At 43.0% G+C, this 14,172-nt stretch overlaps 1 protein-coding gene across 5 annotated transcripts in view; it reads right to left on the bottom strand.

Moving 5' to 3' along the window:
* The window catches only part of LOC112441406 (dynein axonemal heavy chain 11-like), a 177,660-nt gene extending 163,693 nt beyond the window's left edge, over positions 1-13,967 (bottom strand). For all 5 annotated transcript variants that reach the window (XR_010108959.1, XR_010108957.1, XR_010108958.1 and 2 more), the window contains exon 1: positions 2,866-13,967. The gene's annotated coding sequence lies outside the window, so the exon portion shown is untranslated. The remainder of the gene's footprint in view (positions 1-2,865) is intronic.
* Between the last annotated feature and the right edge of the window lie 205 nt (positions 13,968-14,172).

Below are 14,172 nucleotides of genomic sequence, written 5' to 3'. Positions count from 1 at the left end.
GTTCAATCTTTTATTTTGCATGATTAGCCTTTTAATCAAGTTGTGAGAGTTCAAAAATATTCACACTATTGCATTTCTTTTTATTGGTTTGGGGGTTTTTTTGTTTGTTTGTTTGTTTGTTTTTTTGTTTGCTTTTTTGGAGTTTGTTTGTTTGTTTGAGAGAGGGTCTCACTCTGTTGCCCAGGCTGCTGTGCAATGGTCCAATCTTGGCTCACTGCAGCCTCAACCTCCCGGACTCAGAAGATCCTCTCACTTCAGCCTCCCTGGTAGCCAGGACTACAGGTGCACACCACCAGACCCGGCTAATTTTTCGCCATGTTGCCAAGGCTGGTCTCAAATTCCTAGGCGACCCACCTGCCTCAGCTTCCCAGAGTGTTGAGATTACAGGCGTGAGCCACCACACCCAGCCTATTGCATTTCTTAACACAATACCTATACTTTATTTTTTAAATGCAATGTTGTCCTAGTCCTTGCAGGCTGCTGTAACACAGTATCATAGACTGGGTGGCTTATAAATAACAAAAAAACATATTTCTCACAGTCCTGGAGCCTGAGAAGTTCAAGATCAAGGAACTGGCAGATTCAATGTCTGGTGAGGGCCCCTTTCCGGGTTCACAGAGGACAACTTCTTGCTGTGTCCTCCCTTGGTAGAAGGGATGACCAAGCTCCCTCAGGCCTCTTTCCTAAGGGCCTGAATCCCTATGACCTAATCACTTCCCAAAGGCCCCACCTCTGAATACCATCGAGTTGGTGGTTAGGATTTCAACACATGAATTGGGGTGGCGGGGAGCACACAAGCATTCAGACCATAGCAAATGTAAAGAATTTGTCTACAAGAAAATCCACACATTGTTCATGCTCTCGTCTTCATCTGTGTCCCTGATTCTTTCATTTCTGTTGGCATCAACAGCATGATGGACTTCGTATGGAAGCACTGAGCAAGAGGCCAGCACTTCAAACAGTGCAAGACACTTAGGGGCTCAGGGCGTAGATGCATGAGGAAATGAGCAGCTTAACAAGCTACATGGGTAGCTGTGGGTGCCAGCCCAGTTCCTCCATCCCCACTGCTCATGCTCAGACCTGGGGAAATGTGGGGAAAATATATGGGGACCCTGTTTACCTCTAGACAGCTGCATCTTAATATAAATACTCAATCTGCCCATTCACTCTTCCTTCCCCTCTCCCAGGATCTCCCCAGTACACTCAAGAGTGAAATGGGCTGACCTTCCATTAGCCTCTGGAGAAATGAAGACTTATGCCCTGACTTAAGAAGTGTCTAGAAAACTATGAATACATAAGCATAGCTCACTGTTTGATATAGTGTATATTTTGTCATGCAAGTGATTGATGCCTGTTGAAAATGAGAGTAGCTCAAGTGTAAACAAGGATCCACATGGCCCATGGCAATGTCTTCATCACAGAACCAATCCTGTAACACTAACAATGACGATGATGTTAAGGGACACTCGCTATGTGCCAGGCCCTCTCTAACCATCCTCCCTGCATTAATTCATGTGATTCTCACACTTCTCTAAGAAGTAGGAACTATTTTTCTCTAGTTCTTGATTCTCTTATTTGTAAAATAGAAAGAATATTTGTTTCCATTTTATTTTAATTTATTCATTTATTTATTTATTTCCTGAGACAGGGTCTCACTCTGTCCAGCAGGCTGGAGTGCAGTGGCACGATCACAGCTCGCTGCAGCCTTGACCTCCCTGGACTCCCATCTCAGCCTCCCAAGTAGCTGGGACTACACGCGTGCGCCACCATGCCTGGCTAATGTTTTTGTATTTTTTGGAGACGGGGTTTCACCATGTTGCTCAGGCTATTCGTTCCCATTTTATAGGACATTTTAAATCTTTTTTTTTTTTTTTTTTTTGAGACAGAGTCTTGCTTTGTCGCCCAGGCTGGAGTGCAGTGGCACGATCTCGGCTCACTGCAAGCTCTGCCTCCCGGGTTCATGCCATTCTCCTGCCTCAGCCTCCCGATTAGCTGGGACTACAGGCATCCGCCACCAAGTCCGGCTAATTTTTTGTATTTTTTAGTAAAGATGGGGTTTCACCATGTTAGCCAGGATGGTCTCGATCTCCTGACCTCGTGATCCGCCCGCCTCGGCCTCCCAAAGTGCTGGGATTACAGGCGTGAGCCACCGTGCCCGGCCAGGACATTTTAAATCTTATGTAATATGATTTTTGTAGATATTTAACGAGTTCATACATGCCATGTAGGAAGCACTGGATATGTATTCGTTTTTAATATTTTATTATTGATACTGTCTCCATTTTACAGGTTAAGAAACCGAGACGCAGAGAAGTTAAGTAAATTGCCCAAGTTACACAGCTAGTAAGTGGCAAAGCCAGAACATAAACTTCCTGCTATTATGAAGACACTGCTGAATCCTGCAATCCATGAATATCTGTGTTAAGGAAAGTGAGAGATGGATTACTCCTGCCAATAATAAAGGGGGAAAAACCAAGCTGCTATTAGAAGATGAGTCCACCAGGGGGAAGTAGATGCATGCATTATTTAGGCATGACGCTAGCCCGGGGAATTTTTTTTTAAGACGTTAAATATTAAAAGTTTAATGACCGATTTTACGCCAATGGTGAAGGAAGAACTTGATTCAAATTATTTTCCTATTAACTGAAAGTGCAGAGGATTAAAAATGACCACGCACGTAAAATTGACAAGTAAACTGTCAAGTAAATGAAAGGGCTTCCCCCAACATGCCGGAGATAAATGGTGGTTGTTCACTCCCGCGAGCCTGACCCTGTGTTAGCGCTGGGGATCAGGAGGACAGGCACGAAGTTCACTGAACAGCGAGAGGCAAAGACCCACCACACCACTCCCCCACTCTCCACTCACCCTGATTCTGTGTTAAAAGGTGAATGAGATGGTCTGGGCCAAAGGGTGCAGGCTTGGTCTCCAGTGCTGGCAACAGACAGGGAAAGAAGTCAGTGGACTCAGTGCACATGTGAAGCAAATGAATGAAACTGAATTTGGAAAACAGAGTGACAAGTGTTATCTTGGGGCGGATATGCCACGAAGTATAGGAGTGCAGGAGAGGGAGGGAGCAGTCCTGCCTAGAGATGACATCAGAAACCAGCTTTTACAAATGCAGAACAGCTGGCCGGGCAGATGGAGGGAAGTGGAAAATAGTCCAGAAGAAATACTCTGGACAATGGTTTCGGAACATGGAAGGTCCTCATGCCTTTGGAAAATAATAAGAAAAAGGATTGACTGTGGAATGAGTCAGAAAGGAGAGATTAGCTCTCCCTGTTCACGACACCCACCCTGCCCCCAAGTAAGAATACAGCCAAGACAGGCAGTAGAATAATCATTTTCTTTGGGGGAAGGGGGCTTATATACTTCTGATTACAAAAGCCTCATTTTAAACATTTTGGAAAAATACATAAAGAATTTGCATTTCATCACAAACAGAAAGCCAGTATTTCCTCTCTTATAGATACACTATTATATTTGTGTGTATATATGTATATGTGTATACATATATACATATAGGTACATGTGTATACATATATACATATATGTACATGTGTATATAGGTACATGTGTATACATATATATGTACACACGTATACATATATACACACATTCATATATATCTGGGATAATTCTATACAAAATTTAATATCTTTGTTTTCTGAAATAGACAATGCACATTTTCCCATTAAATTACACATAAAAGTATAATTTTGATGACTCTACAATATTCCTTTGTATAGCTGATTCATAATTTTTAAGCAGCCCTTTATTGTTGGACACTATATGGCTTCCAACTCCCCTTTACTATAAGCAACTTTGATGAACATTCCTTTTGTAAGTCTCTACATCTCATTATATATATATACACACACACACACACACACACACACACACACACACTTTTTTTGAGACAGGGTCGCCCAGGCTGGAGTGCAGTGACGCAAGCACGGCTCACTGCAGCCTCGACCTCCCGGGCTCAAGCAATCCTCCCACCTCAGCCTCCTGAGTAGCTGGAACTACAGATAAGAGCCACCACACCAGGCTACTTTTTGTATTTTTTGTAGAGACCAGGTTTTCCCATGTTGCCCAGGCTGGTCTCAAATTCCTGAGCTCAAGTGATCTGCCCACCTCGGCCTCTCAAAGTGCTGGGATTACATGAATAAGCCAACGCACCTGGCCTTAAATGTTCTTGATTCAAATTGCCAAACTGCTCTCTAGAAAGGTTTTAGTAATTGAAGCTTCCAAGCAAAGATGAGAGTGACCATTTGGCCACATTCATGCCAAGGCTGCGAATTATCATATTTAATATCTTGTCACTCAAAAAAATACTTATTAGGCATTTACTAGGTGGCAGGCTCTGGGCTGGGTGCTGAGATACAGCAATGAGCAAGTGAGATAAGGAATTCCTGCTTCCTGGAGTTTCCATTCTTGTGCAGGAGGCTGTCAGTAAACAAGGGAAATCAGTAAAATATGCAGCATGTTCATTGTAAATGCTAATGAGAAAAATAAATCTAGCAATAACAACTGGAAGTGTTGGGTGAAAGGGGCATGAATTTTAGATGGGGTGGGCAGAGAAGGGCTTACTGGGGAGATATGAGTAAAGTGCTAAATAGGGAGATGGCATGCAAATATCTGGAGGACAAGATTGCAGACATGCGGGATCGGCAAGTGAGAAGGTGTGAGATGAGAGCCTGGTTGGCAAGTTCGAGGTAAAGCAAAATCAGTGTGGCCGAAAGCCAGAGAGGAGAAGAGTAATGTGTGTAAATGATGTCAGAGGAGTAACCGAAATCAGAAGGGGAGGAGGAGATAGATGTGTTATGGAGGACCGTGTGGACTTCAACTTTCCCTGGAAGAGAAGGGGAGCACTGGAGGGTTTGACTTGGAATTTAACAAGATCCCTCTCGCTGCTGTGTTCAGAACAGGCTGAGGTGGGCTGAGGAACGAAGGAAGCTAGTGCCGTAATCTAGGATGGAGATGATGGTGGCAATGGAACAGACGTGATGGGGATGGTGAGAAGAGATTGAAATCTAGAGATGTGAAGGCGGCGCGTGCACCTACAGGATTTGCTGATTCAGGGATGGGGGAGAGCTAAGAAAGAGTCAGGGTGAGTCCCAGCTTTTTGACCTGAGCAGCTTGGAGAATGAAGTTGCCATTTACTAAGTTGGAGAAGTTGGCAAAGGAACAAAACAGAACAGGGGTAGAGGGTGGAGATCAAGACCTCAGATATGAGCTTATTAATATGAGATACGGTTTAAGACATCCTAGTAGAGACACCAAGTAGACAGTTGGATAGAGGACTGAAGCTTAGGGAGAGGTCAAGGCTGAGGGCACACAGGAATTAACAGCACATAGAATGGACAGAAAAGAGGATCTGTCCAAAGATTAAGGCTGTGGGCACGCCTGTGTTCAGAGGTTTGGATGCCAGAAGGAATCAGCAAAGGATACTGAGGACGAGCAGACAGAGAGGCAAGAAAACAATCAAGAGAATGCGGTGACCCAGAAGCCAAGTGGAGAAGTCTCACGGAGGCTGGAGGGATCAGGATTAAGATGAAGACTAAGAATTGACCATTAGATTAGCAACAAGGAGGCCACTGGTGCCCATGAGAACCAGTCTTAGTGGAATGAGAGGAGCAAAGACCTGACTGGAGTAGGTTCAAGAGAGAAAGTGGAGACAGTGATTATAGACTAATCTTATTAGGAGCTCTGACGCCAAAGGAAGGAGACAAAGGGGTATTTGGTCGAGAGACGGTTCTTTTTTTAGGACGGGAGAAATAAAATAATATTTGTATGATGATGGAAATAATCCTGTAGGTGGGAAGAACTGATTTGAGAATTGTTGGAGAATTGTTGGGGCAAAGTGCTTGGTTGGGTGCAAGAGGATGGGATGCAATGCGGGAAAGGGGGAGCAATGGTACCCATCGTGGGGGAAGCTCGATTGTTTCTACATTGTTTCTACATTGTTAGTGAGATAGGAAGCAAGGGTGACAGCTGAGAGTGAGGATGAGAGGATGTGTTGGAGGTTTGAGGAAAAGCTAGAAGATAGGAAATAGTCATCTAAGGAAAGAAAGAATGAATGGGCTCAGGAAATAGAGGGTGGTGCCCCAGCAGCATTATGGACCCACTGGAAGTCCCTGTCTGTGTGGTTGTCTATGCAGCCATATCACCAGGGCACATGCATGCAGTGACATGGCTTCAACCAGGGTTGTAGTCAGGCAAGTGATTACAACAAAAAGAGAGGGAGGCAAAGGAGGGATGACACTGAGCGACCTTGGTGTTTAAGCTGAGGAAGGAGGGACAGGAAAGGCTAGCAGTGAAAACAGCAATGAGTGGCCCCCAAGGCCAAAAGATGGCTGGAGTCAGAGATGGAAAGAGAGGAGATAGCGGCCGGAGTGTGGGATCTTAGAAACTGCCCTTGAGAGAAGCTGTAGTTATGGATAATAATGCTGGGTGTCAGGATGGGAGCAGATGTCAGGGGCTTGGTGGAGAACAAGTTCACTGGAGAAGGGAAAGGTCAAAGAGCTGGGAGGCCAGGGTGCCGCATGGTTCCTGCACGTGGGTGTGGAAATCATCAAGGAATCACGTCGGTCACAGTGACCAAGAACAGAAGTTCTCATGGACCAGCAGCCCCCGCGGTCCAGCTGACAGCCACAGGAGGGCAGTGGGCAGTTTCATTTGATGGGTGAAAACTGTCTCTCATTTTTTATTCCCAATCATTTGACTTTAATGACACTCAATTCCCTCCTATGACTCATGGCCATTTATATTCCTTTTACAAATTGTCTTTTTGGTTCCTTTGTTAGTCTCTTAGGCCCTTCATCTAAGAGCTCTTTACAAAGCACATTACCTCTTTGTCCGTCACAAACGTTCCCTTGTTTCCCAGCCATTTGCCTTTTATGTTTCCAGGCTTTATATATATATATACACATACACAGATGCTCTCATGTTTTTCCATCATCAGGTCTAGCAATATTTTACTTTATAAAATCAGCCTCATGTGCCATTCACATAAATCTGTTTCCCAATGGTCAGATAGAACCATTCACCAATATTTTCTTCAGTTTTATGGTTTTATCGTTTATGTTATGTTCAAATCCACTCAATTATATTTATAGGATAGTATGTAATATGTGGCATTTCTCCATGTAACTATTTAACTATTTCCAGCACCATTTAAAAAAATAACTTTCTTTACATTCCAATGTATGACATAATCATATGCAAAATTTATACTTATAGTATATGTATGTGCTTCCTCTTCTGTTCCATCCATCTATCCATTCCTGTCCCAGTCCTCCTCTGGCTATTGTGGGTATATTAAAGCTCTGATATTCAGTAAGGTATGTTCTGCTTGTCACTTCCACTCTCTCAATTGACATTTTATGGCTGTAACTGCACTAAAGCTATTACATAGACAGAAAATAATTTGTTCCTAAAGGATACAACCTCTTTATATCACTCCCTCACAACAAATACCACCTTTAGGGAAAGAAATAGGAAGTTCAGGTTATAGATTTCATTCTTTGCTCCAAACAGAACCTACATCAGTTATAAAAATATACCTAAGCCAACAATTATAACAGACCTAAATAGGAGAGGGTTTCTATTAATAGACTATCTGCCTAATACAAAATTAATATCCCCAGACTCTCTTCTCTGCTCCCATTGGCTCCATTTCTATGGGAATCTGTGCTTTTGAGAGTATGATTATTCTACCCATTTGCTAAATACCTCATTCAGCACTCTTTGCATGTGCTTTCGAGGACACCAGACTCTCCTTGGTTTTCTCTCTCTGTCTTTTCCTGGCTACTTCAGCACTGACACTTCATCTTCCAGAGTCTAAACACTGAGTGGCCAGACCTAGCTCTTCAAACTCTTCTCCATCTACTCACTCTGCTGGAGGTCCCAGCAGCCCTATGGCTGCAAATATTCTTTACCTAATTGATAGCCAAATATACACCCATGCATGCACACCAAAAAATGATACCTCAGCTTTGACCTCTCTCCTGATATCTTGCCTTCCTATTCTATGCTTCCCCTTTAAAGTCAAAGGTGCATCTCAAACTTAATGTGTCCAAGTCACCTGATTACCCCCCATACCTACTCCTCCCACAGTCTTCACCATCTCAGCAAATGGCAACCTTATTCTCCTAGCGGTTCAGCCAAAATCTTTGTATTACTCCTTAATTCTTTTTCCACTCTTGCACCCCATAGCTAACACATCAACAAATTCTGTCCACTCGATCTTCAAAACCTATCCAGAATCTGACCACTTCCAATACTGTCACCCTGTTCCAAAGTCTTGTCCTCCTTCCTATTCTAACAGCCTCCCAAGGGATCCCCCTGCTCCCATCCTCACCTGACACCTGACAAACTTGGTTCGAGCTTAGATCACATGACTCCTCTCCTCCAAACCACTCAAGGGCTGGATGATTTCCCAAGGTGAAAGCCACCCGGGAAATACATCTGATGGTCTACAAGAGATCAGATCTTCCTCCAAATCCCCCTCCCAGCAGCCCTTTGACCTCTCCTATTACTCTCCTATTTGCAATCTTTGCCCTGCCACACCAAATTCTTGGCTCTTCTGCAAGTAAGCCAGACACACTCTTGCATAAGGCATTTTAACCTGTCCTTCTTGGAACGTCTTCTGCTGGATACCTGCAGGGGTGGCTACTTCTCCTTCAGGTCTTTGCCTTCACAGGTCATCTTTCCAGGGAGTAATTCCCTGATCATTCTGTTTAAGATGAAAATTGCAATGCCCACCTTCCCAACTGGCTATTTCCTCTTCTCTGGTATTATTGTAACAATTACATATATATTATTTATTCATTTGCTATGCCTTCCCTCTGTAGAACATAACCCCAGGATGACAGGAACTTTTTTCTGATTTGTTCACTGTTGCATCTCAAATCTCTAAAACAATGCCAGGCACATAACAGATACTCAGGGAAAATTGTTGGTGAAAGATATGAATAAATGAATTCTGCTAACCATCTTAGAAGAGAATTAGAATTCATTTTATCCCATTGACTGAAAATTTCTGAGGTACGGAAAAGCCAACTAACTTCCCAAAGGCCCTAAAAATAACTCCAAAGATACTGCTGCTCTTAAGAGAGATGACACTGTAGATGCCCAAAAGGTCTGTGTCTGGGGAGAAAGTCACAAATTATTTCACTTTTACACAAATACAAGGCCTTTTCTTCACGGTGGGTCCCTGAGGCTTGACTACAAGAATAAAAAAGAATATACAAAGACCCTGCCTTCTAAGGAGTCTGCAGTATTTTAATATTAAATATTTGGAGAATAAGCAAATTATATAATTGAGTACTACATTATCTAAGTGTCAGAGACTTCACTAATGGAGAAAGAAATTTGTCTTTTTTTTGAGCTAGAGTCTCACTCTGTCACCCAGGCTGGAGTGCCATGGCACAGTCTCGGCTCACTGCAACCCTGGGCCTCCCGGGTTCAAGTGATTCTCCTGCCTCAGCCTCCCGAGTAGCTGGGACTACAGGCACTTGCCACCACACCTGGCTAATTTTTGTTATTTTTAGTAGAGACAGGGTTTTGCCATGTTAGCCAGGCTGGTCTCGAACTCCTGACCTCGTGATCTGCCCGCCTCGGTCTCCCAAAGTGCTGGGATTATAGGCGTGAGCCACCACACCCAGCCAGAAATTTGTCTTAATGGAATAGTTTTGTGAAAAAAGACATAAGAAGCCGAGAACGGTGACGTACACCTGTGATCCCAGCTACCTGGGAAGCCAAGGTGGGTGGATTGCTTGAGGTCAGGAGTTCGAGACCAGCCTGGCCAACATGGTGAAACCCCGTCTCTACTAAAAATAAAAATAAAAAAATTAGCTGGGCATGGTGGTGCACGCCTGTAATCCTAGCTACTTGGGAGGCTGAGGTGGGAGGACGACTGCTTGAACCCAGGAGGTGGAGGTTGCAGTGAGCCGAGATCACACCACTGCACTCCAGCCTGGGCAACAGAATGAGACTCCACCTCAAAAAAAAAAGACATGGGAGAAATACGTGAAGCAACAAGATAACCCCAACATTGTCACAAACCTAAACCAAGCAGCTGATGATTATACCTGCTGCTGGGATAGGCATGGCCCTGCCCTAATGGAATGTTCCTGACACACTCATTGCCTGGCTACATCTACCCCGACATGATGCACCTGAAAATTCCAAGTAGTTTATATAATATTATAGATTAAATGGGAAAGCTACACCTTCATAAGACATGGAAAGTACTGCAAGTACTTATCATGCCTACTAAAGAGACAGACCCACAAACCAGGCACTGGAGGGGAAACTAAGACCAGTCATGACGGCCCTTAAGCACCTAAGCTCCATGACAGCTTCATTCCCCAGTGGCTTCTCACAGGCTTCAGAAGTTCAAAGGTGACCCTCCAGGCTCCACGCAAGCTCACCTTGCCTGCCTCTCCCATCCCATTACCATCACTTTCCACCCAGCCAGGCTCAACTCCTAGCATTTCCCAGGTTATGCCAAGGGCGTTCCAGGTGTCTCTGCACCTGTGGTTCTCAGCCTGAAGCTGCTTTCTTCCTTGATCTTTGCTGGCAAACTCACACCTTCCCTATGGCTCTGCACCAGGAACTGCCCTCTGGGAAGTCTTCCTTCGTCCACCATCCTGACTTAGGCGTCCCTGCTCTGTGGTCCTGAAGCAATCTCTACCAGCCCCGGCCACTGCTCTAGATGTTCCTTACAGGCTACCCAGCGTATCCACCACTCATCTGAAGAGCCTTGAGTGCATGGATCGGGTCTTTCAGCTGTACCCCAGTAACCATTGCCCATCAGGGGCACAGCAAGAACTCAACTGGTGATGGTTGAGAAACAACGGAAAATCAGAACTGGGTACTGGGACAAAATCTACGAAAAGCACCTCATCCTTCTGTACTGCTTGAATTGATCAGGTGCATCAAGTATATGTAAATAAGTAAATGCAAACGATCTTCCTGGGAATGAGTTCCTTACATAACTTTTCCACACCAGAAATTCTTCCCACCCTTGGGCATGGATACAGTACAGATACACTAGCTCCCATTTGCAAAACTAAGCCTGTTTTCTCTTCCTCTTCAAACTTTTAACAATTCAAAAAACCAGAAAGGCAACTCCCCACTGTATTAACTTAGTGCCTTCTATCATTTTGCCTCTCTCCCCAGAGCCTAGTCCAGATCACTTCCCAACAGGCCAGCATTCTTCAATAGCACCCCAGAAGTCAGCTGTACTTGTCAAAACCAGAGTTTTCTACATTCCAGAGTTCCAAGCAGTTCTCCAAAACTAAATTATAGCTGTCTTCTTTAACTGAGTCTAGCAATGAGTGCCTTCTAGCTTAGAAGGTTTCTTAAGAAAACCTTTTTTATTCAGACAATCTTATCAATCAGAAAATCTCAGAAACTCTTCATTGTATTTTTCAATAATAATCTTGCGAAGAAACCATATATTGTTTGAAAAGGCATTAACTCTTAAATATCAGGCATTTTTAAGGCTTTACCCATCTCTCACTTTTCTTCTGAAATGTTTTAATGTTATTTATTCTTCTCTGAGTTCTTCACTCAAGTATCTTGCAGTACTTATTAAAAATTATAGTCATTAGCTTTAAGATATAGGTTAAGTGGGTGGCAAGTAAGAATCACAAGGTTCTAAATTTTAAAAATGTCTAGTTGAAGGAAAATGCCAAGACTTATCACAATATGGAAATTACTATCCAGTTATGATGAAAAGTGATGAAGTTTTAGAATGTGTTTTAAACAAACTTTTGGATTGGATTTTTATTTTAGAGGCCTGTTTGTTACTAAAAATCAACCAAAGGTGGAGGCGGTGGAGATGGGGGGCAGGATGGAGCATTTCAGAGCCAACCTGAAAAAGCTCCCAGAGGCCAAAGCTGGAACAATTTGAGCAACAAAATAGCAAGAGTATTGGATTATAACCTACAGGACAAAATAAATATCCAAAATCCCATACTGATGCAAATGAATGACTGAATAAGTAAATGGGGGAAAAAGGGACAAATGTTCCTTAGAGAAGAATTCCAAATAATACAGGTAGAAGAACGAGGGAAATAGAAAGTCACATTTTTATGCCACATTAACAGATGCTGCAGACAACAGCCAAGGATGAACCTGAAAATTAGTGGGCAAAACTCTAAGGAGAAAAAGGGTATTTGCAGAGTCTCAAACTATCTTCTCCAAATTACTTATTAATTACCATGGTGCCTTTAAAAGAGTCCAAAAATTCCTTGATACTCTTTTCTCCAGGTGGTGAAGCTTGATTCCCCTGTCCTTGAGTGTGGTCTCAACTTAGTGGTTCATTTATCACTTGCAAGGAGCAGGGGATGAAAACGGAAAACTACAGGCCAGGTGCTGTAGCTCACACCTGTAATCCTAGCACTTTGGGAAGCCAAGGCAGGAGGACTGTTTGAGGCCAGGAGTTCAATAATAGCCTGGGCAACAGAGCGAAACCCCACCTCTACAAAAAAAAAATTTTAATTAGCTGGGCGTGGTGGCATGCACCTCTAGTCCCAGCTACTCAGAAGGCTGAGGCGAGAGGATCACCTAAGTCAAGGAGTTTGAGGCTGCAGTGAGCTGTGATCGTGCCACTGCACTCCAGCCTGGGCAACACAGCAAGCCCATCTCCAAAAAAAAACAAAAAAAAACAAAAAAAAAAAGAAAGAAAGAAAAAACTTGAAACTTTATCAAAGAGAAAGCTGCCAGATATCACCTAGTCAAGTGATGAAGGTCAATATCAGCAGTAATAAGTCATGTTGAGATCATGAGATATAATGATATGCTCTAATGAGGGGGCCACTTTACCTCTGTGGTCCTCTTCCCAACAATCTCTGTTCCAGAGACAGGGTCTTGTTCTGTGGCCCAGGATGGAGTGCAGTGGTAAGATCACAGCTCACTGCAATCTCAAACTCCGGGGCTCACGCAATCCTCCCACCTCAGCCTCCTGAGTAGCTGGGACTATAGGTGTGTGCCACCACACCCAGCTAATATCTCTTCCTAAAAATCTACAACCCCAGTCCAATCATAAGAGAACAGACAAATCCAAATTAAATGCACTACAAAATATGTAATCAGTAGGCTAAAAAAGTGTCAAGGTCATGAAAAACAAGGAAAGGCGAAGAAAGGACCAGGAAGGGGAGACTAAGGAGACAAATGGAGAATAAGGAGACAGGATGATCAAGTGCAATAGAATGCAATGGAATCTTGGATTTGATCCTGAAACAAACAAAAAGGACATTAGGAGAAAAACTGATGTAATCTAATTAAAGGCTGAAGTTTATCACATTGTACCTATGTTTAATTTCTTCTGACAAATGTACTGTGGTCATGCAAGATTAACATTAGAAGTAGCTGGGTTAAGCGCATACAGGAACTCTTCATATAATCTTTATGTGCTTCTATGAATCTAAAATTTTTTCAAAATTAAAAGTTTTTTAAAAGTCAATCTGGCCAGGTGCAGTGGCTCACACCTATAATCCCAGCACTTTGGGAGGCCAAGGCAGGTGAATCACCTGAGGTCAGGAGTTCAAGACCAGCCTGGCCAACATGGTGAAACCCCGTGTCTACTAAAATTACAAAAAATTAGTCGGGCGTGGTGGTGCATGCCTGTAGTCCCAGCTACTTGGGAGGCTAAGGCAGGAGAATCGCTTGAACCCAGGAGGCAGAGGTTGCAGTGAGCCGAGATCATGCCATTGCACTCCAGCCTGGGAGACAGAGCAAGACTCCATCACCCAAAAAAAAAAAAAAAAAAAAAAGTCAATCTATCTGTTATTCCTAATAGGACAAACTGCTGATATTCCACCTAAATACCATTATGGACTTATGAACATGAGACAGGAATGTGTGTATCAGGATAATTTCTTAGTAATTCTTAGCTTTGAAATTTTTTATCAATTTGATGTCCCTGTGGTTGTCATATAGACCAAATATATAAGATAATGCCTTTCTTCCTATGAAAAACTTTGGTTTTTCTTAGTAATCTACTTATATATTATTATCTTCATATGTTTATATAATGTATCTATACATCACAATGCCATGTGTGACTTTAAGTGTTCTTTTGAAAAATAATTAAGAAATGTAAGTGAAGAGGGATAAAAATGTTTTAATTGTTGAAATACATTGGTAAATTGAGTAACT

The sequence above is a fragment of the Pan paniscus genome, chromosome 10 (assembly GCF_029289425.2).
Source record: "Pan paniscus chromosome 10, NHGRI_mPanPan1-v2.0_pri, whole genome shotgun sequence".
Taxonomy (NCBI): domain Eukaryota; kingdom Metazoa; phylum Chordata; class Mammalia; order Primates; family Hominidae; genus Pan; species Pan paniscus.
The sequence above is the reverse complement of the archived record's forward strand: the minus strand, read 5'-3'. Positions and strand labels throughout refer to the sequence as shown.